We start from the raw sequence: 27,243 nt of genomic DNA on the forward strand, positions 1-27,243 counted from the left end.
TCATAGAACCATAGAATTGGTACATAGAACCATAGAATTGTCACAGCATGGAAAGTGACCATTCAGCCCACTAAGGCACTACTGTTCCTTTTACGACCATCTCCTCAGTTCATTCCACACAGCTGTGTGATTTTTTTTCTTCTCGAGTATGTATCCAATTCCTTGAGTGATTCTGTTTCCACCGGCCCTAGAGGCAATATACTCTTAACTGTAACAATTCTTGGCAACCCACGTGGGTTTTCTCTGTGTGTTACGTTTTCCACCCACATTAAAAAAATGGACAGGTTTTTAGGTTAATTGGCTTCTGTAATTTGTGCCTAGTGTGGAGGATAGGACTAGTGTACCAGGTGATCACTGGTCGGAACTGGCTCGGTGGGCCAAAAGCATGGGCGGAAATCGCTTTTAAAATATGGGGAGGGGGGGGGGACACAATGGGGCCTGAAATCTAGGACAAGGGTTTGGCAACCTACGGCCCACGGGCCGAATCCGGCCCTTAACCCGAAATTATCCGGCCCACATTTTTCAATTCGTTTTCGAGACCTGGGGCACGCAGGTGACCTGGGAACTGCAGGTCCTTTGGCCCACCATGTCCGCCCCGACCAGCAATCACCCCGTACACTAGGACCATCCGACACACTAGGGACAATTTACAATTTACCGAAGGACTTCTAGACATTTCCTAGCCAATTTATCTGAACTTCTTTGGAGTGTGGGGCACGCAGGCGACCTGGGCCCTACAGCCAGACCTGGGGCAAGCGAGTCGACCTGGGACTGGCTGTAACACCCAGGTCACAAAACATGAGGGGGGGTTGTCCCCCATCCCTCCAAACATGGGGGGGGGGGGGACATGGTCACCCACCATTCCCCCCCCCCCAGGATTTCCACACTGTATCTCTAAAACTAAAACAGTTCCAATGGCACTGAGGCAGCCAGATCCTTCAGAAGCCCCTGCAGCCAGAATGCCGCAGTTTCACAGCTCCCTGCAGTCAGTGGCACTCAACATTCTCCATTAATGCAAACTGAGCTGTCAGCACCCCCATCTCCCTGGAGACCAACCTCCAGGTTACATTGTGGATGTGCTCAGCAAATTAGCAGGCCAAAGAATGGAGAGCACCAGCAACCCGAATACCAGCACAGCCCACTTGCAAATTTTCCAGGCATGTTCATTAAGTCGGGACATTGTTTATTCGAACATTCCTCTCCCGTGATCACCAGCCACGTGGTGCGGTGTCACAAGCCTTGCCAAATAACTTACTTTTGATTTTCAAGTTTCGCAAGTAGGAAAAAAAGGCAGCGTTGGGAGCATCTAATACGTGGGATGTAAAGCAGGATTATTGGAACAGGTGAAACGTTGGATTTAAGATGTTTTGTTTGACCGACGCGAGGTGTTGATCAATAGCACATGGAAAATACGCATTAACAAAAGCATGGTCGCAGAAATACTGGAGATTTGCAGCTGTTACCGCATAACATACACCACTTGAGGGTGGGGTCAATGCAATACAGGGGGGATCTAGCTGGATTACTCTGACATAAACTGACACCAACTTGATGGGTTCAATCGCTTTCTTCAACACTTCAATCATTTTGCGAGCCTCAGAATTACCCCTATTACTTTTCAACTGATTACGTTTCATCTGTGCGATTTCTGCATGTGTCATTCATTATTTTCCACCTTTGTTGCATAACTTTTGGCCAATGGCTTGACAGGGATTCTTTGCTGTCAAAATTGACACATAAAACCTTTAATTTTTGCTCAAATAGTTTTAATAACTCAACACTTTTGTGATAAATTAAAAATCTCCAGCAACATTTAATGGTAGCAATAAGCTGATTTTATGATTATTTCATATAAAAATAAGCTTACTTAGTACTGAATGTGTATTAAGATCAAATAAGGCATCTTAGGTAATACAAGTAATGCTTTTACATAGGTCAATTTTATGTTCAATTCAGAAAATTTACAAAAATATTGCAATATGGCAATCATACCTCAACAGTATTACACCAAAAGCACATAAGACTGATAAGAAAAAAATTATTACTAAAAGTAGTGAGAGAGGAAATTAGCTGTTGGACAAATGTATGTACATACATTGGACTTGTGAATTGAATAACATTGTGAAAGCTCATTCGAATGTAGGGGTGTTCTTAAGTCTGGTGGTCGTAACCCAGGAGATGCCTGTACATCTTTTCCTCACCATAAAATCTTTATAAATGTTTCATTACATATTGTTAATTTTAAAAATCATATTTTTCAAATGCACTCACTAATTATACATTGACTTTAAATATTTGAGTAAATAGGCAAATTTTTGGAGCATGCTAAAAGTGCTAACAAATATTAGCCATTAAATTCTCTTCTACAATGGGTGAAAGATGATTCAGAATATAAAAAATTCATCTCCTTGTGGCGACAATAATCTCCCTCCTGCTTTTCTTCTTCACTTATCCCTTTCTTCACTTTTTCTTTATCTGTTTTTCACGCACGTTCACTAGTCTATCCTTCACTTTTCACAACCTCTTTTTCCTCTCTTTTCTCACTTCTCTCTTTAAAAAAAAAGGAAGTTGTACAGAGAATGTAATATGTTAACAAAATTTTTGTACCAATGTATTGTACTTACTTCTAATAAATAAATTAAAAAAAATAAAAATTATCTTCTACAAAGCACGACAGCAATGAGATTTTTGTCAGTCTCTTCATGTGTAGTCTCCTGCAGCAGAAAGTAAGATTGATTCACATTTACCGAGCGGATGGTGATTTAAAATGTAAAAATCAGTGAGGAGCTTGGCTCTCGTACAAGGTTAGCAGCAGCCTCCTCATACGATGACTCATATCTCCTGAAGTGCAAAGAAGAAGGATCCACGCTTGGTACTGTCACACTTTCCGTTAGACAACGAGTCGCTACACAATATGTGGTTCAGACCAAAGATCATTGTTCCGCTGAATGAACAAGGGCATTGTCACCCGGGCTTAGACATGGTCCACAAGGACACATTCTTCACCTTGGAACAAGTATTGTTCTGTTAATTCAATCAGACTTTTGTGCGCGATCATACGTTTGGTATGAGCGGCGTTCAATCAATCCCTTCTTTCCTTGCTGTCGGCTACTAAAGGGCAGACGGCCTTTAGATGACACAACATTTCTTTCCAAGTCTGGAGGAGGATTAACTTAACACTTTCTCTTCTCTCGTACATTTTATTTCCATCACTGAAATACCAGAAACACAACAAACGTTGTGTTGTTCATAACTAGGTGGTAAAACCATTTGCAAAGCAAAACTGATTTGTAAACTCTTAGTTTTATCTTCCAGCATTAAAGTTTAAAAATCAATTTTTGCTACAAAATTTGTAACTGCAAATGTAGCACAATCTAATCACGTCGATTTAATTCTCTCAAGAAGTATGCCATTTTCTTTGTAAAATGTAAAAGTGCTATATTTTTCATTTTCTGCTTCCTTGAAGCTATATTTTTCTTTGTAGGATTTAGCTAGAAACATTTTCGCCTCACCAACCACAGCTCGCCCTCTGCTCCCTGTTTCATGACCACAGATACATCCCTTTTAGTTTAGTTTAGAGATAAGGTGCAGAAACAGGCCCTTCGGCCCACCGAGTCCACGGCGACCAGCAATCCCCGCACACTTACACTATCCTACATGCACTGGGGACAATTTACAATTAGCCAATTAACCTACAAACCTGTATGTCTTTGGAGTGTTGGAGGAAACCGGAGCTCCCGGAGAAAACCCACGCAGGTCACGGGAAGAACGCACAAATTCCGTAAAGACAATACCCGTAGTCAGGGTCGAACCCGGATCTCTGCCGCTGTAAGGCAGCAACTCTACCGTTGTGCCACTGTTTCCTCCTCTTACCCACAATAATCCTAGAATCACGCAGCACACTCACTTTGCCCACCTCGTCCATGCCAACTTTGATGCCAATCAATGCCAATCTCATTTGCCTGCATTCAGTCTGTATCTCTCTAGACATTTCCTAGCCAAATATCTGTCCGATGCCTTTATACATTTTCATAGAATCTGCCTCTACAACCTCTAGACAACTTCTCCTATATAACCACGACCCTCCGTGTGAGAAACATACCCCTCACATCTCCTTTAAATTTCTTCCCTCTCACCTTAAACACCATAAGTTGTAGGAGCAGAATTAGGCCATTCGGCCCATCATGTCTACTACACCATTCAATCATGGCCGATCCCACACTAGGGACAATATACAATTTCATCAAAGCCAATTAACCTACTAACCCGTACTTCATTGGAGTGTGAGAGGAAACCGGAGCACCCAGAGAAAGCCCACGCTGTCCAATATACAAACTCAGTAGAGACAGCATCCTTGGTCAGGATTGAATCCTGGGGCTGTTACGGCAGCAGCTCTACTGCTGCGCCACCGTTCCGCCCTGTCGCCACTGTGCCGTCCAAGTGTCACATTGAAAAAAAATGTATAAAATGTTAAAAATGGTTTATTTTAGTAGGAGATGACATTAAAGGTTCTTGGAAACATTTAACGTTGAAACAGTTGTTTGCAGCAGCAGCGCATTAAATTTTGGCCACCAGACATTCTGAAACAGATGGGCCAAGTCTTGGGTGACCGTGCCAAGTGAAGTGCTTCACCAACCAGCTGCCTGCGAACGATTAATTATCATCAGAGTCTTTGTAGAAGTCATTGTGTTTACAGTCTTAAGATCAAAGAGGATAGGAAATTTGACATGACGTGTAAAAGAAATGGAGGGGAGAGCACTTAGACGAAAGTTTGTTGTGGCAAATGTAAAAGTGGTGCATACTTCATGTACCACACACCGATCTTGCAGCAATACGAAGATAGTCAGAGCAGTGAATTCCTGCATGATCCACGATGACTGATTCTCCAAAATATCTGCTGTGCTCTCTCGGATTCAGCTGGCTTCAGGCCAAGGCTGCTATAGGTTTCCGCACCTACCAGAACATTCAGAGTGGTGAGAAAAAGAACTATAGTTATCCTGTCCTCCACACCATGAAAGGAACAGTACAACAAGAGGTCAGCTACTTTTAATCCATTTTGCAAATGGCATCAAGATTTTGTGTACAGAGGAATAGATCACGTAGACGCACAGAGGGGTAACCTTTTCACACAAAGGGTGGTGGGTGTATGGAACAAGCTGCCAGAGGAGGTAGTTGAGGCAGGGACTATTGCAATGTATAAGAAGCATTTAAATAGGTACATAGACAGGACAGGCTTAGAGGGATATGGATCAAACGCAGGCAGGTGGGACTAGTTTAGATGGGACATGATGGTCAGTGTGGCCAAGTTGGGCCAAAGGGTCTGTTTCCCTGCTGTACCACTCTCTGACTCTGAGATTAGTTTAGTTTAGAGGTACTGCATGGAAACAAACCCTTCATCCTACCAAGTCTGTGCTGACCAAGGATCACCCGTACACCAGTTCTATCCAACACAGTAGGGACAATTTACAGAAGCCAATTAACCTACAAACCTGCACGTCTTTGGAGTGTGGGAGGAAACTGGAGCACTCGGAGAAAATCCACGAGGTCACAGGGGGAACTTGAAAATTCTGTACAGACAGCAGCTGTAGTCAGGATCGAACCCGGATCTCTGGCACTGTAAGGCAGCAACTCTACCGCTGCGCCACAGGATGTGCTGGCTTTATCATTAAACTTTCATCTGATTATTTCTTAGCTCACAATTCCTGCCTCATGAAGAATAACAATGTTCTTTCGACCTTCATTCAGCAACTTGCCAGTTTTTCATAGTTTATTTCGTAAAGATGAGTTGTAGATGCTGAGTTTGGAATGGAATGATCGGGTTACCTTGATTGATAATCAACAACTGATACTGAATAAATGTTGCAATGCAGTTAAGATCAATCCCTTATTGCAGTCATCTCGCAATAAGCATCGTGTGGCACGGTGGCACAGCAGTAGAGATGCTGCCTTACAGCGCTTGCAGAGCCTGAGACCAGGGTTCGATCCCGACTACGGGTGCTGTCTGTACAGAGCTTGTACATTCTCCCCGTGACTGCGTGGGTTTTCTCCGAGATCTTCGGTTTCATCACAAACTCCAAAAACGTACAGGTTTGTAGGTTAATTGGCCTGGTGTATGTGTAAATTGTCCCTAGTGTGTGTAGGATAGCGTTAATGTGCGGGGATCGTTGGTCGATGTGGGCTCGGTGTGCCTGTTTCCACGCTGTGTCTCTAAACTAAAGCTAAACTAAATAAGCATCTTGTATTGTGTCACTAGAATTGAGTATTGAGTAAATAAGTATTGAGCTGGCAAGCGAAAATCATAGGAAATTGATAAGGAAAAGAAAGAAACCTGGAACTACTTGGCAGATCATGCAGCAATTGATGAGAGAGAAACATTTTAGGAACATGACCTCTTATCAGATGCACTAGTAAATCTCTTTTATGAATTTCCAAAATCATATATGATTTCCACAGAATTGGAAAACACATCTGCCCAAAAGCCATCAAAGGAGATTTTGAGACTTTGCTAATTGAAACTTTGCTAGAAATCAGTCCTATGATCATAGTTTTCTGATACCACACCCCATAAGATGTCTAAGTACCAGGAAGTATCATCACAGTCATGTAATATTGGACATGAATAACACAACTTGAGGTATGTCTATTCCAATAAATGTCATTAACTATCATATTTCCTCTTATCATCTGAACATGCAACCTCTGAGATAGACACAAGGTGCTGGAGTAACTCAACGGGTCAGGCAGCATCTCTGGAGAAAAAGGATAGGTGATGTTCTGGAGAATGTCAACTATTCCTTATCAACCAGCAGTTCTTTGTTTCTACATGCAACATCTGAGACTCGGTGACTCAGAAACAGGTTGTTATAACTTGGCTCATGGAAGATCCTGGAGAGAAAAGAAAAATCTGCTCAATTACAAATCAATAAATTGTTTGGTTGCTAACTCAAATCCCAATTCCTCAAGCTTTGGAATACTCTAAAAGTAATAGTTTAAATCCTAATTTGTGTATCTATCCATCGTTGTTTGTATTGCCAGATAGATGCACAACAGTGCATCTTGTTGTGGATCTATGAACAACAGAGCGTAGGCTTGTCGATCGTTTCGCCGAACACCTCCGCTCAGTTCGCATTAACCAACCTGACCTCCCGGTGGCTCAGCACTTCAACTCCCCCTCCCATTCTGTATCCGACCTCTCTGCCCTGGGCCTCCTCCATGGCCAGAGTGAGCAACACCGGAAATTGGAGGAGCAGCACCTCATATCCCGCTTGGGCAGTCTGCATCCTGGTGGTATTAACATTGAATTCTCCCAATTTTGTTAGTCCTTGCTGTCTCCTCCCCTTCCTATCTCTCCCTCAGCCCTCGGGCTCCTCCTTTCTTCCCCCCCCCCCCCCCCCCCCATCAGTCTGAAGAAGGGTTTCGGCCTGAAACGTTGCCTATTTCCTTCGCTCCATAGATGCTGCTGCACCCGCTGAGTTTCTCCAGCTTTTTTGTGTACCTTCGATTTTCCAGCATTCTTAAACAGATGCATCGTTGTGGTATGAATCATCAACACAAAAGAAACACCAAGCCCTTCCTTTTGCATCGGGGACAGGGAATGAGTCAAGTGGTGTATTGAGCTTGAGGAGGCTGTTGTGTTGGTGTGGAATAAGTCATCAAATTTAGTTCTGAAGGTCAGAGGATATTGGGCAACCAGACAAGTCGGCTTTCTACAAGCTCATGTTTTGTTAATTGTACAAAGACAATGCGGTTGAGGAACGATGAGGATCTTGTTTGCCAGTGACTAAATATTTTGGAGAAAAAAAAATAGTTTTATTGCTTGTAGTTTTGTGGGTTTAACTCCTTGAGAAGTGGGCTGGTATATAGTAAGGTGAGGAAGGGCCATGTGTTGCTATGATTCTTCAAGAAGGAGCAATGGGCACCGTAGGCTTATCTGTCAGGGATACACACAGAGTGCTGGACTAACTTAACGGGTCAGGCAGCATCTCTGGAGAAGGAGGATGAGTGACATTTTGGGTCGGAACTTTTCTTCAGACTGAAAGTAGGGGTGGGGGGGGGGGGGGGGGGGGGGTTGGAGGTAGGATAAGGTCAGAACTATACAGGGCCAGCAATGCATAACCAAGGAAGGGTGGAGCCAATAATGGCCCATTGTGGGTGGGGAAGAGGTTATAACAAAGGGACAAAGGGATGCAATCTATGACAATAGACAATAGGTGCAGGAGTAGGCCATCCGTCCCTTCGAGCCAGCACCGCCATTCAATGTGATCATGGCTGATCAGCCCCTCACCTGGTCCCGGGACAACAGTAGGAAAGAGACAGAGGAGTAACATTGCAGTTGTACAAAGTATAGTTTAGACAGTACCTGGATCACAGTGTACAGTTCAGGTCATCACACTACTGGAAGGATGGGGCAGTAGCAGACATTGGGCAGAAGAGATTCACCAGGGTGTTGCCTGAAATGGAGGGGCTGTAGTGTTTTTCAGACATTAGATAGACTGGGGTTGTTCTCACTGGTATACAAGAGGCTGAGAGGAGACTTTATTAAGGCTCATGAAATGATGAGAGGAAATCATCCCACGGGCCGGATCGGACCACTTCACGGGAAAGATGATCAAAATCCTTTTTGCAAGACGCTACATCTTGAAGATATGAGACTCGTCTTAGCAGGAAAATCAGAGCAATTTCTAAAAACATGGTCTCCTTTTATTGATTCATTACAAGTATAGTATGGTGCAACACAACTCTGGAAATAAACCGATTCACGAACTGGGTGATGGGTGTGGTGAGATATGAGGCAGGTATATCCACATACAAGGGTCCCTTTTTTTCATTTCTCTTTTTTTTCCTTTCTTTTTAAAATAATTTTATGGGTTTTGACTTTATTTTTCTATAGGCTATCACTTGTTCACCCCAGGACTGCACATCTGGTACTCTATGGGTTTATACATCACTACTTCCTTCACTCTTGTTTTTCGCTCTTTCTCTCTTGTTCTACCTCTTTCTTGTTAAATTTTAAATAAAAGTTGTACACGAAATGTATTATGTCATATGCCGCGGTTTATACTACTGTACACTGCTCCTAATAAAAATAAAATAAAAATAATAATAATAATAATAATCCTTTTTGCAAGACAGGGGAGTGTAGAACTGGAAGGCACAGGCTGGTAACTCTGTGGAATGCATTGCCACAGAAGGCTGTTGAGGCTACGGTAGCACTAGCACTAGTGTACGAGGTGATCACTTGTCAGCGCGGAATCAGTGGGCCAAAGGACCTGTTTCCCCACTGTATCTCTGAAGTTCAAAGTCAGTCGAAGGACTATTTCACAAGTAAACGAGTCTATTTAGACTCACAGAGTCAAACAGCACAGAAACAGGCCCCTCAGCCTCACTCATCTACGTCAACCAAATGCTCCATCTAAGCTAGTCCAATTTGCCCTCTTTTGGCCCATATACCTCTAAATCTTTCCGTCCCGTGTACCTGTCCATGTGTAATTTACGTGCCTTTTTGCTTCCCTCCCTCCCTTGAGTCCTCCTTCCACCCATATCACTCACTCCAGTTTTACATTTCATTCTTCTCTCTCCTTATCTGACACCCTTTATTTTTTCATTTTCACTTCTAGCCTTTGTCACTTACTCAATCCAATAAACCCCCCAAACCGCTATCTTGTACCACCTATCACATGCCAGGCTTTGTCCCGCCCCACCTCTCTCTTCCAGCTTTCTAGCCCCTACTCCAATTAGCCTGAAGAAGGGTTCAGACATGTAACATTGTCTGTCCATTTCCTCCCCAAATGCTGCCTTGCCCACTGAGTTCCTCCACCACTTTGTGTTTTGCTCTGCAGGCAGTTGATGAGCTCTCCTTGAATCCCATGCAATTTAACCTTCCAGAGCAGCCTACCATGTGGAACCTTACCAATGGACTTGCTGAAGTCCATATAGCAGGTCAGAACTACTACAAAGGATACAAAAGGATACAAAGGACATTAATTATCACATACACCATTGGTGTAGTAAAATTTGACTTGCTATTTTGGTGACGCTCGGACTATCCTTGATCGGACTTTGTTGGCTTTACCTTGCACCAAACGTTATTCCCTTACACTGTAAATGGATCGATTGTAATCATGTATTGTCTTTCTGCTGACTGGATAGCATGGAACAGAAGCTTTTCATTGTACCTCAGTACACGTGACAATTAACTGAATTAAATATTTAGACCAGGGGTCAGACACGTGATAGATGTGGCCCGCCATCCGCTCACAGACATGCGTCCTGGACCCTATGCAGAACGATGTTGCTGACCCCTGATATAGACTATGTCTATGGTCCTGCCCAGGTTCAGGAATAGCTACTTCCCCACAACCATCAGGCTATTAAACCTGGCTCGGACAAAACTCTGATTATTAATAACCACTTTCTGTTATTTGCACTTTACCAGTTTATTTATTCATGTGTGTATATATTTATATCATGGTATATGGACACATTTATCTGTTTTGTAGTAAATGCCTACTATTTTCTGTGTGCTTAAGCAAAGGAAGAATTTCATTGTCCTATACAGGGACACATGACAATAAACTCACTTGAACTTGAACCTACGGCCCCCGGGCCGAATGCAGCCCGTAACCCAAAATCATCCGGCTCGCAGGGGGATTTTTTCCCTGTAATCATCCAGCCCGCCGAGCGGCGAGCGCCGCTGAGCTCTTGCTGTACCGCATCCTGCACAAACCGCCGGCACGGCCACGCTCCTTCTGTGAACACGTGTTTTGATGCCTGCCATCCGGGGCGGGATCCATGTGTACACGTGATAGATGTGGCCCGCCATCCGCTCACAGACATGCGTCCTGGACCCTATGCAGAACGATATTGCTGACCCCTGATATAGACTATGTCTATGGTCCTGCCCACATTAACTTTCTTGGTTTCTTCTTCAAAAACTCAAATTCATGAGACAGGATTTCCCATGCACAAAACCATGCTGACTATCCCTAATTCCTATTGACTATACCTGTCTTTCAAAATGCATGTCCTCCAGAATCATCTCCAGTAATTTTCCTACCATTGTTGTTAGACTTACTGGTCTATAGGTCCCAGGTTTTATTTGTATAGGAAGGATCTGCAGATGCTAGTTTAGACTGAAGATAGACACAACATACTGGAGTAACACAGCGGGTCAGGCAGCATTTCTGGGGATTAGGAAACTTTTCCTTTACAGGTTTTTCTTAAACAGAGGTCCAACATTAGCCACCCTTCAGTCATCCAGCATCTCACCTGTGTCTAATAAAACTTCCTATATCTCAGTCAAGGCTCCTGCAACTTCTTCTCTAGTTCCCCACAGGGTCCTTGAATATATCTGATCAGGCCCGGGAGTATACCTTCCATCCTATGTCGTAAGACATCCAGCATCTCCTTGATTGTAATATGGGCTGTCGTCAAGACATCTCCATTAACTATCCCAAGATCCCTAGTCTGCTTGTCTTTCCCAAATTCCCTACTCTCATTTCATTCTCTTTTTACTGGACTTTATCTTGCACTAAACGTTATTCCCTTTATCATGTATCTGTACACTGTGGATGGCTTGATTGCAATCACGTATTGTCTTTCCGCTGACTGGTTAGCATGCAAGAAAAACTTTTCACTGTACCTCAGTATATGTGACAATAAACTAAACTCGAACTCCATGGTAAAAGCAGAGGAGCAATAGCGAGGGCCTTACCCATCTGATTTGGGATTGGGATAAACACAAAAGGTTATGACTGGTCCAGATGGAAGGCCTTATACTGTTTACAGTAATGTTTACCCTCATTTGCACAAACACATTCACTCATTGACTCAGACGAGAGTGTGTAAGCTGCCTCCAGCATGTGACTATTTGCTGCTTGAGGCATGACAATGGTGCAAGGCAGAACTACAGCTGGTGCTCTTCAGATTTCTCTGTGTGGGTGAAAGGGCTTTGCCAGGATTGAATGCTTGTTTCAGATCAGGGACTCATAAATATTCAGTGCAGATCTTAAATTAACATTTGAAGTAAGTTCTCAAAGTGCCGGTTCTCTGACTCCACACGCCATGGTTGCCTTTGCAGATGAAGAAAAGGTTAACCAAGCCCATATTTTCCTCTTGCAGATGAAGGATGGCATCAGTTTGGGAGAAGGGGAAGTGCAACGAGATCTTGTTGTCCTTGTACATCAGTCACTGAAAGTAAGCATGCAGGTACAGCAGGCAGTGAAGAAACCTAATGGCATGTTGGCCTTCATTGCGAGAGGAGTTGAGTATAGGAGCAAAGAGGTTATTCTGCAGTTGTACAGGGCCCTGGTGAGACCACACCTGGAGTATTGTGTGCAGTTTTGGTCTAATTTGAGGAAGGACATTCGTGCTATTGAGGGAGTGCACCGTGGGTTCATCAGGTTAATTCCCGGGATGGTGGGACTGTCATATGATGAAAGAATGGAACGACTGGGCTTGTATTCACTAGAATTTAGAGGGATGAGAGGAGATCTTATAGAAACATATAATATTATTAAAGGATTGGTCAAGCTAGATGCACAAAACATATTCCCGATGTTCGGGGAGTCCAGAACCAGGGGCCACAGTTTAAGAATAAGGGGTAGGCCATTTAGAACTGAGATGAGGAAAATCTTTTTCACCCAGAGAGTTGTGAACTTGTGGAATTCTCTGCCTCAGAAGTCAGTGGAGGCCGATTCACTGGATGCTTTCAAATGAGAGTTAGATAGAGCTCTTAGCGCTAGCGGAATTAAGGGATATGGGGAGAAGGCAGGAACGGGGTACTGGTTGTGGATGATTAGCCATGATCATATTGAATGGTGGTGCTGGCTCATAGGGCCGAATGGCCTCCTCCTGCACCTATGTTCAATGTCTTTTCTGTGCAGCGACAGTTCATTAACGTGAGTGGCTTGGCGTCAGGGACCATGAGGTGGGCCTATGTTTGGTGTGGTATGTGCCACACAACCCTCCCCTGGCACACTCTTCAAAAGGTGCAAGTCCAACACCACAGTCTCTGACAGTATAACCTTCCCACACTTACTGAAATAAAAACCTGCAGATGCTGGAATTCTGAAAACAAAACAGAAAATGCGGCAGACATTTCAGCGGCTTTGAACCAGGGTTCTGACCCGAAATGTCACCTATTCCTTTTCTCCAGAGATGCTGCCAGAACCACTGACTTATAAGCAAGGTACACAAAATTGCTGGTGAAACTCAGCGGGTGCAGCAGCATCTATAGAGCGAAGGAAATAGGCGACGTTTCGGGCCGAAGCAAGCCTGTCTTTGTGTAAGCCAGCATCTGCTGTTCCTTCCTATACATTCAGCAGGTCTGCTAGCTTATGTGTAAAGAAAAAAGAAAACTTTTCTTACACACATACAACTTTCTCGACTCAATATCGAATTCTTCAGCTGCCAATAATTTGCTTTCTCGGTCTGTCTCAATATAGGCATTTTTTTTGCTGTAAGTTATCTGTGATATTGGCTCCGATTTTTTTAAACCTCTCCAGCAGTACAGAGGCTGAGAACCACGATTGATCCTGACCTTGGGTGTTTGCTGTCTGTGTGGAGCTTGCACACTCACCCTGTGAACATGTAGGTTTCCTCCGGGTGCTCTGGTTTCCTCCCACATTCCAAAGACATGTGGGTTTACAGGTCTGTACGACCCAGTAAAACAAAGAAGCCCCGAATGTGTAGGGAGTGGATGAGAAAATGGGATGACCAAGAATTAGTGTCAACGTGTGATCCATAGTTGGTGTGGTACCCGCTGGGCTGAAGGGCCCATTTCCACACTAAACTAAAGGCTCACCCTGACCTATTTGCAACATTTTATGTTACCTCTCAACTGCCCCATCAACAACACATTCCCACAACAATCTTGTCCTCACTCTATCAAAGGTAATCCCTTTGTTTTATCCCAATCCCACTCACTTTCCCTGCAATTAGAAACATAGACAATAGGTGCAGGAGTAGGCCATTTGGCCCTTCGAGCCTGCACCACCATTCAATATGATCATAGCTGATCATCCAACTCAGTATCCTGTACCTGCCTTCTCTCCATATCCCCTGATCCCTTTTGCCACAAGGGCCACATCTAACTCCCTCTTAAATATAGCCAATGAACCGGCCTCAACTACCTTCTGTGGCAGAGAATTCCACAGATGAATTTCATCTGTGGAATTTTAAACATACTTATTCTCTTGCCCACTTCCGATAAAGGGACTTTGACAAGAAATATTATGTTTATTTCTCTTTCCACAGATGCTGCCTGACCAGCAGAGCATTTGCACCATGTTCTGTTTTTCATTCACTCGGTGCTGAAACAGTACTTGAGCTTTATAATTTTCTTGCTCAGAAGCTGGTGCACAGCTACCCGAGCCTCTCCGTACCAACATGTTTATAGCACCCGACATGACCACATTAGCAGCCACTAAACCTGACTGGAGGGGCAGATGGCATCCCATCATAAAAAAAAAATTCTCAGCTAGACGTTGGAGGGTGTAGAAATGATAAGCAAAAACACAAAGTGTGGACCAGGCAGCATCTGTGGAGGGAATGGACATTTCAGGTTGGAATTATTCTTCAGTCTGCAGTTCCTTACATCGCCAGTAAAAATATATGTGCTTAAAATACCTCAATCTGAGGAAAAAAGGACAAAATATGCTGCAGTAACTCAGCGGGTCATGCAGCATATCTGGAGAACATGAATAGATGACAAAACGATCCATGTTCTCCAGAGTTGTGTAGGAAGGAACTGCAAATGCTGGTTTATACCGAATAGATACAAAATGCTGGAGTAACTCAGCGGGACAGGAAGGTTGCTGCATGATCTGCTGTGTTACTCCAACACTTTGGGTCCTTTTGTGTATTCACCAGCATCTGTAGTTCTTTGTTTCAATAGACAATAGACAATAGGTGCGGGAGTAGGCCATTCGGCCCTTCGAGCCAGCACCGCCATTCAATGTGATCATGGCTGATCATCCCCAATCAGTACCCTGTTCCTGCCTTCTCCACATATCCCCTGACTCCGCTATCTTTAAGAGCCCTATCCAGCTCTGTCTTGAAAGTATCCAGAGAACCTGCCTTCAATCTGAGGAAAAATGTATTAACAAAAAAGAAAACTTGTTGCAAATGTGTTGTGATTATACGTTATTCAGAGAAGCCCCATAATATTTTGCAATTAATTAATCATCATTATACCGCTGTGTGTCGTGCAACCACATACGGAATAATATTGCATTATCTACTTTACAATTGTATTAGTTGTGGGAATCTTGGCCAAAAGACGAAATGAGAAACATCGAACAGGACATATCCAATATCTAGATAACAGGTACAAATTATTTACAGCCCACAACTGTTAAAAATATCATTGTAGATTGCAATATCGTGAGATGAAATGTCAAAACAGCCAGGCATCGTCATCCCACAACCATCCCCACTGAGAATAAAACTGCAGCTGGCACCTCTATCTCTACCGCTTTGTGCAGAAATGCATGAGAAGCAGAGGTTATTCAAGGACAGTCATGTTCCTTCCATCTCTCAGCCTTTGTTACCTTGCAGTGTGACAGCACATGCATTATGAGGGTAGCCTCTTAACACATAATGCACAAAAAATTGACGTTGGTAATTAGCTATGAATTGATTCGGGGCAGTTTCTTAGACCTGGAAACCGGCTAATCCACACAGCTGGAACGTTTCAGAAAAATGCATGGAATGATCATTTCCAAATGACCTCCGGGTGTAAGCTTTAATTTAATACATTTCATTGACAACTAAACATCGGAAAGACAATACATGATTACAACCGAGCCATCCACAGTGTACAGAAACGTTTTGTGTAAGATAAAGTCCAGTAAAGTCCAATTGAAGGTGATACAGCTGATGCATTTTTCAGATACGTTCCAGCTCTGTGGATTAGCAGGTTTTCAAGTCCAAGTAATTTCCCTGAATGTATTCGTAGCTAATTCTTAATATACATTTTTTGTGCATTGTGTGTTAAGAGGCTGCCCGAATAATGCATTTGAATTGTGAGTTTCTCTCACACTGCTACCTGCCCCACTGAGTTACTCCAGCACTTTATATCTTTTTTTCCCCTCAGGGTTCCAAACTGTTTGGTTTTATTACCTCCAGCATCTCAAGCAGGATTTCTTACGATGAAGTGCAACTTGTTTCTCCAGTGATGCTTAAGGTTTGCTAATGAGGTGCTGTCAAAACCATACTATTTTATACATATACATTTTTTTTAACAGAGGGATTGGATAATTAAAGGGTATTCCACAGGGAGATTGGCTTTGTGTAAAGTTTTGTGACTGCTGGCTTCAGACAACACTACAGTCATGTTACAGGTTTTTCCAAATGACCTCTGGTTGGAAGCCTTGTAGTGCATCTTTTATTTTATAAATGTCATTGACAACAAAACCTATATCAATTGTATTAAATACACAAAAGGAAACAGCACAATAAGTGATTCCACACATCAGCAGCTTCCACATCATTAGTAACATTCAGCAAGTAAGGATCAGCAATGTTGCCTTTTATGACCTTCACTGATAATCCAGGAATCGATTTCCGGCACATTTTTCAGAGCTCCTTAGCTGCCAGTTCCCAGCAAGTAGTTGAGGGCAAACGAAGTAGGCAAAGTAAAAGAATTGTCCTTGTGAGAGACATTCTTCTTCATCGGTGGTCCCATGGGATCAAGGATCTACAGCCCAGATCTGTTGTGCTCTGTGGCTAATGAGGCTACAGGTAGAGCAGGATAGATTGATTGATATAGTATAGATTGGGCGAGTGGGTTGTTTGTGAAATTATGTACGTCTTCCTCCATTTACACTGGGATTCTGCTGGGTGGATTGGAGTTTTCAATGGGTTCGATCCTGGCTATGGGTACTGTCTGTACGGAGTTTGTACGTTCTCCCTGTGACTGCACTCAGGGTGCTCCAGTTTCCTCCCACACACCAAAGACGTATAGGTTTGTAGGTTAATTGGCTTTGGTACATTTATGGATTGTCCCTAGTGTGTGTAGGATAGTGTTAGTGTGCGGGGATTGCAGGTCAGTGTGGACTCGGTGGGCCGAAGGACCTGTTTCCGCGCTGTATCTCTAAACTGAACTAAAAACAAAAAGCTTTTCGCTGTGCCTCAGTACACGTGGCTTTAATAAACTAAACTAAACGATGAGTTGTTCCTGGACTGGAAGCTCCGCAAGGGAAGAGAAGCAGCTCTGCATAAACCTGAAGTTAAAGGTCCTATAGAAAACTAGTGGCCTAACGAACACAAATCAGGTGGAAATAGTGAAAGGGATCCAGCAACTCACTGACAGCCATGTAATGCATTGATATTCCAGCGATGGCCCAAATACCTATGAACCCACTCAATGAAAGCCAAGAACAGAGGACAACCTATCATGGACAGACTGAAAAAGAGTCCCAGTCTGATATATCACCTGTTCATTCCCTCCACAGATGCTCCCTGGCCCGCCTGTACTCTATGACTTGCCAAGATAGTAGGGCAGTCAGCACCTACTGTAAGGCATCCTTTGATGGTCTCCTTATTGCAATTCTGTCTTTGAAGTGAATGTACATAGCAACTGGGTCCAGCCTTGTCACCACATATTGACTAAAAGGACATATGCCCACTGCAAAATAACAAAGTCTTAGGGCCTGTCCCACTTACGTGTCCTTGGCACGCAAATTACGTGACCTCGTGGTCTCGTTGAGCCGCGATGGTCCCGCGAAGGTCGTGCGCAATTACATGCGTACGCACAGCCGTCTAGAGCGCGTGACATCATTTGAAGATGGACACAAAGCTGGAGTAACTCAGCAGGACCGGCAGCATCTCTGGAGAGAAGCAATGGGTGATGTTTCATGTCGAGACTCTTCTTCAGTCTGAAAAGAAGGGTCTTGACCTGAAACGGCACCCATTGCTTCTCTCCAGAGATGCTGCCGGTCCCGCTGAGTTACTCCAGCATTTTGTGTCTATCTTCAATTTTCTTGGCCCCGCTCTGGGAGTAGAAGTGGGGGCGGATCCGGACCGCAACGGCCGTGAGCCCCAGGCCAAGCTCGGCGGTCGTTTACCTGCTTCTGCTGCTGTTGGAGGTGAGACGTTGCATCGCGCCAGGGTCTTGGGCCTGTCCCACTTTGGCCATCAGTTCCGCGATAGGCCGTTGCCGCCGAAGTTTTCGTTCGCTACAAACATTTCGGAGCCCCGCGCGATGTCGCGCACAACTACACACCCCTCCGCGCTTCTCAGTGAGACCGGCCCAGCGCAGCCATACGAGGTCGCGTAATTTGCGTGCCAAGGTCACGTAAGTGGGACAGGCCCTTTAGAAGTACAGAGAATCCTCACTGAACTTAGAAAACATGGTGGAGACAAAATCCAATCACATATTCACAAAGATAGTTACAAAGTGCTGGGGTAACACAGAGGGTCAGACAGCATCCCTGGAGAAAAAGGAAAGGTGATATTTTGGGTTGGGACCCTTCTTCAGGCCTCTTCAGAAAAAGAAAGATCCTGAACCGAAACGTTACCTATCCTTTTTCTCCAGAGTTGCTGCCTGACTTCAACGAGACAGTCCTCCAGTTCTTTTTTTTTACTAATTCACAATCTCATCTCTGGGAAGTGGAGGACATCTGGGAGATCACAGAGATGTTGTAATCAAGGCCATCTTTGGGAAAGGAGACAAATCCCACTGTGGCAACTGCAGAGAAATCTCTCTGCTACTGGCAAAGGAAAGTCATCACCAGCACCTTCCACAGCTGCTCCCTACAATGTCCGAAAAGCTGTTGCCTTAATCTGAACTTGAATTCCATCCATCTAAAGGCACATTGGATAGGATCTTCACTACATATCAACTCCAAGAATATCGTGTAGGAAGGAACTGCAGATGCTGGTTTAAACCGAAGATAGACACAAAAAGCTGGAGTAACTCAGCGAGTGAGACAGCATCTCTGGAGAAAGGAAGTAGGTGGCCTTTCGGGTCAGATGTCTGAAGAAACATTACCTATTCCTTTTCTCAAGAGATGCTGTCTAACCCGCTGAGTTACTCCAGCTTTTTGTGTCTATCCAAGAATATCATGACGAGTAGGATCAACATGGCCTTGTGAGTAATGATACATGATAGAAAATTTAAAGTTCAGTTGGAAGAAAGATCATTAAGAAAAATATAAAAATAAAGGTGGTTGTGAATAAAATAATAAACTTCATTTATCTTCTTCTGAACAGAATCCGCACCCTCCATGCAAGAACAGCCCATCACCTGCATAAGTGGGGGATGACAGACAGCCCTGCTTGCGACTACGGACATCCAGACCAGACCGTCCCACACAGCGCGAATGAGTGCCCACTGAGGCTTTTCCCTGGGGGCATCTAAACCATCCAGCCAATAACTGATGCTGTCCTGGCCTGGATGTCTACCCTTGATCTACAACTTTAGGCTGTGCACGCCTTACGCAAGAAGAAGCGGATTTATCTTCTTGCACTCAGTACACTTGGTTCTTGAGGTTTTTTGGAGTTTAAATTCCATTAATCTTTGTTAAAGCATCACGTTTCTCCTGAGGGCATTAATTGATTCATATCGTTCATCTTTCAGGCAGCAGAATATTCATCATATCTCACAGGATGTAACAGAGGGCTGTAAAAAAAAAACTTAGATCATTCCAGCAATGTATTTGTGCCTATTTAACTAATGGCTTGAAAATGTAATTATAGAGCTTCTAAAAAGATACACATTTTCTGAACTTCAGTCATATTAAAATAATATGACTGAATATATAATAAAAAGAAGGGTTCCGACTCAAAACGGCACCCATCCTTTTCCCCCTGAGATGCTGCCTGACCCAGCACTCTGTGCCAATCATTGGTACACATTTTCTGAGTTTAAACCAGATTGAAGTGTATTTTTTCAACAGGTATTAGTTACTTCTTCAGAACTTTAAACAAGCTAAACATAGTTTGTTAACCACATAATTTTAGTGTCAAAAACCAGCACACTTTGAATTAGAAATGGCAGACTCGGAATATTGAAAGACAGCTACACTATTAGAGGTTCTACCTTTTGGGTGAGAAAATTAAAGACCACATGGTATATATGAAAGCACAGTAAAGAATTGCCTTGGTATCACAGCCAATGTTTTTCTTTCAAAAGCATTACTAATATAAACTGGTCGTTCATCTCACTTGGTAGACAAAAATGCTGGAGAAACTCAGCGGGTGAGGCAGCATCTATGGAGCGAAGGAAATAGGCAACGTTTCGGGTCGAGACCCTTCTTCAGTCTGAAGAAGGGTTTCGACCCGAAACGTTGCCTATTTCATTCGCTCCATAGATGCTGCCTCACCCGCTGAGTTTCTCCAGCATTTTTGTCTACTTTCAATTTTCCAGCATCTGCAGTTCCTTCTTAAACATTCATCTCACTTAGTGCTTGTGAAAAAGAGTGCAAACTGATTTTGCACAATAAATTTGGCTGATTTCAACACTACTTTGCATCTTAAAAGGATTTGAGTATAAGAGCAGGGAGGTTCTACTACTGCTGTTGTACAGGGTCTTGGTGAGACCACACCTGGAGGATTGTGTACAGTTTTGGACTCCTAATCTGAGGAAAGACATTCTTGCCATAGAGGGAGTACAGAGAAGGGTTCCACCAGACTGATTCCTCGGATGGCAGGACTTTCATATGAGGAAAGACTGGATAGACTCGGCTTGTACTCGCTAAAATTTAGAAGATTGAGGGGGGATCTTATAGAAACTTACAAAATTCTTAAGGGGTTGGACAGGCTAGATGCAGGAAGATTGTTCCCGATGTTGGGGAAGTCCAGAACAAGGGGTCACAGTTTAAGGATAAGGGGGAAGTCTTTTAGGACCGAGATGAGAAAAACATTTTTCACACAGAGAGTGGTGAATCTGTGGAATTCTCTGCCACAGAAGGTAGTTGAGGCCAGTTCATTGGCTATATTTAAGAGGAAGTTAGATGAGGCCCTTGTGGCTAAAGGGATCAGGGGGTATGGAGAGAAGGCAGGTACAGGGTACTGAGTTGGATGATCAGCCATGATCATATTGAATGGCGGTGCAGGCTCGAAGGGCTGAATGGCCTACTCCTGCACCTATTTTCTATGTTTCTAAACCTTTCCTGTTTAGTTTTATTGTCACTTATGTGTTAAACTTTTATTATTTTAATATGCCTTCCTGATCAATTATTCCAAACATTTATGAGCGTGAAATGTAAAATGTATCTCAATGATCGCCCTTTTCATTCAACTTTTACACATGATCTGTAGTTCACAAGTAATAGGAGTAGAACCAGCCCATTCAGCCCATCGAGTCTACTCCACCATTCAACCATGGCTGATCTTTGCCTCCTAATCCTAATTTCTTGCTTTCTCCCCATAACCCTTGACACCCATTCTAATCAAGAATTTGTCCATCTCTGCCTTAAAAATATCCACTGATGTCCTCCACAGCCCTCTGTGTACTTCTTGAATCCTAAAAATACACTGCAGAGATTGATTACCAATCTGCTTTGGTATTCTTTTTGTCAATGCATTAGTTAATTTATTTTTAATTCTTCCAAGCATGGTCAAACCAAAGTTGAGCATGACTCTCGTATTTTTCAATTCTATTCCTCTAGAAATAAACTCCAGTGCTCGGTTTATTTTTTCATGGACTTGGTAAAGTTTGGCTCAGGTTTCAGTGACTGGTGCATTTGTGCTTCATGATTCCCCCAGACTCACACTTTCCAAGTAGTTAGTGACCTCATAGTTCACCCTGCCCTCATTTTACATGCATCATTTTCCTTGCACTCTGCAGAAATCAAATATAATTCTAATTGTGGTTGTGTGTTGTTTTGATGCCAACATTGCATCTTAACATCAAAATCAGCTTCCCCCCACTAATGACTTGCTTTTCATCATAATTATGCCTTTCTCTGTTGTGATCATAGCATGAACAATATTAATGTCACTACTGATTCGATGTTCCCCTACTGTTCTTCTCAGCTCTAGTTCCTGCTCCTTTTCTAGATTCAATAATAAGTTGGTTCTTGTTGGGCTTATATATGACAGTCAATACTGCTGTGATTATTATTATATACATTTTACTAATTTCCCTATTTTGTCTGTACAGTTCACACTCAATCTTTCTACCACTGTTTGAAGATGTAGAACAAACTAATTAGCATCATTGATTCTTCCTTATTATTATTTTTTTAATAATGAGGAGTTTAAACAGTAAACAGTAACAGAATGTTGGAAATGTTCTGCAGGTCAGGCAGCATCATACAATTTCAGATTCACCACCCCGTGACTAAATAAATTCCTCCTCATCTCCTTTCTAGATGGAGACCTCCTCTGTCCTTTTATTCTGAGGCTATGGCCTCTGGTTCTAGACTCTCCCACTAATGGAAACATCCTCTCCACATCCACTCTATCCAGCCCTTTCACTAATCGGTAAGTTTCAATGAGGTCCCCCTCAACCTTCTAAACTCCAGCGAGTAGAGGCCCAATGTCGTCAAATGCTCACCATTTGTTAACCCTCTCATTCCTGGGATTATTCTCGTAAACCTCTTTTTTTCATTTCATTTTAAATTTATCTCCCACAAGCACTCTGTTTAACCATTTCTTTAGTTATCCACTAAGTTGTTTCAACAGGCACCAGCACATGTCATTCAAGCTCTCTTAAGTCCCCTCCCTCTCACAGACACTTCCTTTTGCAAAAATGAATGGCTTTCTATCGCAACATTTAAGAAATATTTAGACAGGTACATGGATAGGACAGGTATAGAGAGATATGGGCCGAACGCAGGCAGGTGGGACGAGTGTAGATGGGACATGTTGGTCAATGTGGGCAAGTTGGGCTGAAGGGTCTGTTTGACTCTGACTCTACACAGATGGGAAATGTTTAGAGGGATATGGGCCAAACGTGGGCAGGTGGTTCAAAATATTATTTCCTTGCAGAAAACTATCCTGCTCCCTTTTTGAACACCACAATTGAACCTGACCTGCCTCCACCTCTTTTCCCTGACAGATCTTTCCACACTGTAACCAATTGTTGCATTTTAAAAAATCCCTGCATCACTTTATGATCTTTGCAATTCACCTTTATTCTATGATCCCAGGTTCTAGACACCTCTATCAATAGGAAATGTTTATTTTTATACATCCTGCCTGTATGCTTCATAATCTTAAATTATGTAGGAAAATATCAAGAGCAATTCAGTTATTTATTATTTGATCGTGCAAATATAGTTGATTTACATCATCCAAAAATCAGATGTTAAGGAACACATCCATCTTAGCCACAACCATGCATGGTTGAAACCAATCCTGCTTGGTTATATCCTTCAACCAAATGTCATTGGATAAATTCACCCAAGGCGACAATATAAGATGAAGTGCTGAAACTTTCTAAAACAGTGTATTTGGAGGATTTAATAATAAGCTTCCTATTTAACATATGAAATGATTTTTCCATTTAGCAAATGAAACATTAGCAGAGTTTTATTACCAAAGGTGTGTGTCACATCTGTGGCTCTTGCTACAATTATATTGCCAAGGTGCGGAGAACTGGCATTATTTTGCTTTTCGGGCTTCATGTTTCCTAATGTTTCTTCAAGCAGCACAGTGGTGCAGCGGTAGAGTTGCTGCCTTACAGCGCCAGAGACCCGGGTTCTATGCGGACTACGGCTGTTGTACATTCTCCCCGTGACCGCGTGGGTTTTCTCCGTGTGCTCCGGTTTCCTTCCATACTCCAAAGACATACAGGTTTGTATGTTAATTGGTTTAGGTAAAAAATAAATAAAAATTGTCCCTAATGCGTGGGATAGTGTGGGATCAGTGGTCGGCACCAACACTGTGGGCCGAAGGGCTTGTTTTCGCACTGCATCTCTAGAGTTAAGTCTAAAGCCTGCTATTAACTTTGAGAAAATTCAAAGTAGCAGTTGGTCTCTTGTTTTTTACTGTAAAACAAAAATATCCAAATATCCCTTCCCCATTAATTCAATTTGCTCCCCTATTAATTACGACTGTGCAGAGATTCAGTTTTGTAGGCAATTCGATTGGAAAATTGGCAAACAAACCTGATACATTAGTGACAAATTTGCCAGTTCTAAAAACTGCCCCAAGTGAAATTAATTCTGTTTAATACACGCAGCATATTTTCCTCTTAGTAGGTGTTGTGAAATGCCCCGAAGGATCTGCAAATTCAATTAAAAATGGGGTTGTCATACAAAATGTCCACTATGTTTTTAGAATGTAGTTTGCCATGAATGCATAATTTATGAATCTGCCATTTTGCAAGCACTTCATACTGTTAGCATTGCATATAGAATTCCCAAGTAAAACAATGAATCAGCCCCTGTGCTTAAAATGGCAGAAATGCTAGTATCAAGTGGTACAACCTGGGATCAGATTATCATAAATCCATATGAATTTGTGTGGTTTCAGCTTTGTAAATTACTTTAAATATATATCAAAATGAAAGGTTGCACACAGTAAACAATGCATTTGGAAAGTTCAATAAGGACTGAGTCATACAGCATGGAAACAAGCCCTACGGCCCAACTTGCCCATGCAAACCAAGATGCCCTACCTGCTCTAGTCCCACCTGCCCGCGTTTGGCCCATATCCATCTAATCCTTTCCCATCCATGTACCTGTACAAATATCTTTTATATGTTGTTATAGAGTCTGCCACAACTACCTGCTCTGGCAGCCTATTCCACACACCCACCACCCTGTGTGTGAAAAAGGTGCCCCTCTTCAATAGTTGAACTTCAAAAACAACTGCAGGTGCTGGAAATCTGATATAAAAACAGTAAACACTGGGAAACTCTGTAGGTCAGGCAGCATCTGTGGAGAAACTGTTAACATTCACCAGAAAGGTCCTCAACCTGAAAAGTGTTCACTGTTTCTCTTTCCGCAGATACTGTCTGACCTGCTGGGTGTTTCCAGCATTTTCTGTTTTTAGTTTGGATCACATTTAAGGTCCATGGCTCTAGGTCAGATGAAGAGACCCAGACCTGAAAATGTCAACTTTTATTCCAGCAGTTCTGGTGAGATAAAGCATGTAATTGAAAAGTGTTACCTCTTGCCTGATGGGAGAGGGGAGAAAAGGGTGTGACCAGGGTGAGACTCGTCGTTGAATTCCTTGATTATGTTGGTACGGTGCGGTGCAAATGGAGTCAATGGAAGGAAGGTTGCTTTGTGTGACGGTCTGGGCTGCGTCCACAAATCTCTGCAATTTCTTGCTGTCTTGGATGGAGCTGTTCCCAAACCATGCTGTGACGCATCCTGATAAAATGCTTTCTAAAATGCAGAGACCTGACTTACCGACCCTGCTTGGTGGCACCTTTACCGCAAAGCAAATGCAAATTTATTAAACTCCAATTGGATCCCAATGTTATTTGTACCAATTTGCCAATTCATCTCACTGTGCGATATCAAAAAATCAGTGCTGTTTCCAAACCATAACATACCAAATAATTTAGGGTTTGAGTTCAGTAATGGTAATGTTGCTGGATGTTTTTACTGTAACAATGCCCCATTAATACACTGGGATCAGCGAAGAAAGTTAGGAAATACATTGTTCACAAACTAAAATGCATGGTCAGCAACATTGATGAGCTAGAAATAATGTTTAAATATAACATTGCTTAGCATTTCTATTTTCCTTGGTAGTATTCTGAGTATTCAGTAGACATACAACACCACAAAAGCTCAGGGAGGTGGAACAGTAAGGAAACAGATGTCTACCCCCCCCCCCCCCCCCCCCTCAAGTCTTTCTCATGAGTAACAAACACGCTACCACAGCTTATTAGAATGATCCGGGTTGACCTTGATGCTGCACAGTCCGAATACATTGCTGTGCCTCTTTGCTGTGGTTTTGTTATCAATGGCTTTCACCATTCACAAATCCCAACAATAACCTTCCAGCAGCAAAGATTCTTCATTGATCATTGAATTCCAATTAAAACATTTTTAAATGAATCGCTGCAACTAATGTGCATAGATAGAACTCATTTTATGGTCACTAGATAAATGGAATAGTTGATCTATAATCGACTCCTGCAAGTACATAGATACATATATATATGTATATATGAGTTTAGTTTAGTTTAGTTTACAGATACAGCATGGTTACAGGCCCTTCGGCCCACCGAGTCCACACTGACCAGCGATTCTCATACATTAATGCTACCCTACACACACTAGGGATAATTTTTTAATTTATACCCAGCCAATTAACCGTACCAATTAAAAAACTGTATGTCTTTGGAGTATGTGTTTATATTATTTTCTCATTTATTATATTGTTTACAGGGTACGATGTTTACATATTCTGTTGTGCTGCTGCAAGTAAGATTGTCATTGTTCTATCTTGGACATATGATAATAAAACACTCTTGACTACAAAGATATGTTGAGTTGGCACAATTGTATAATCTGCCGAGACTTCTACAAATGCAAGGTTTGCCTTTGACTGTAGCAGTTGTATTTATCAATTGGATTTCCTGCTTCAGTCTGGTAAATCCTGTTGTATCATTCATGACAGGAGGAGAAACACTAAATAGCCTTGGGACCCTAGTAATCCAAGACTGATACACAAGGAACCAAATCCCAGCAATAAAATGATTTTAGAGTTAGGCATGCAGCATAATAAACAACAGTAAGTAGCTTAAGGAAAATATAAGCATACAAGTCCAATAAGCAACCTGCCTTGCTAACATTGCTTGATAGCTGGTTTTAATTTCACAATAATGTTTTTAAATTTTAAAACCCAAATTGGGAAAGTATCTCTGAAAATAATGGTGTGCTGATAACATATTTAGTTCAGTTTAGAGCTACAGTGCGGAAACAGGCCGTTCAGCCCACCGAGTGCGTGCCGACCAGTGATCCCCGTACACTAACACAACCCTACATATACTCGGGGCAATTCACAATTTTACCAAGCCAATTAGCCTACAATCCTGTATGTCTTTGGAGTGTGAGAGGAAACCGGAGCACCCAGAGAAAAGCCACGCAGGTCACGGGGAGAACGTACAAACTCCATACAGACAACACCCATAGTCAGGGTCTCTGGCACTGTAAGGCAGCATCTCTACCGCTGCGCCACCGTACTACCCAACATGTTGTCATTCAAGTGCAAAACAGCTAGTATATATGGGGGATTAAGAGATATGCCATAGATTGCAAACCAACATAAATTAACTGTTAATTTATGCCACTCACCTGTTTGCACAATACTCACACAGCCTATCAGGTA

At 42.7% G+C, this 27,243-nt stretch overlaps 1 protein-coding gene across 1 annotated transcript in view; it reads right to left on the reverse strand.

Moving 5' to 3' along the window:
* Positions 1-27,243, reverse strand: part of map1b (microtubule associated protein 1B) — a 106,023-nt gene that overhangs the window by 25,706 nt on the left and 53,074 nt on the right. The window lies entirely within an intron of this gene.

Source organism: Amblyraja radiata, chromosome 3 (genome assembly GCF_010909765.2).
Source record: "Amblyraja radiata isolate CabotCenter1 chromosome 3, sAmbRad1.1.pri, whole genome shotgun sequence".
Taxonomy (NCBI): domain Eukaryota; kingdom Metazoa; phylum Chordata; class Chondrichthyes; order Rajiformes; family Rajidae; genus Amblyraja; species Amblyraja radiata.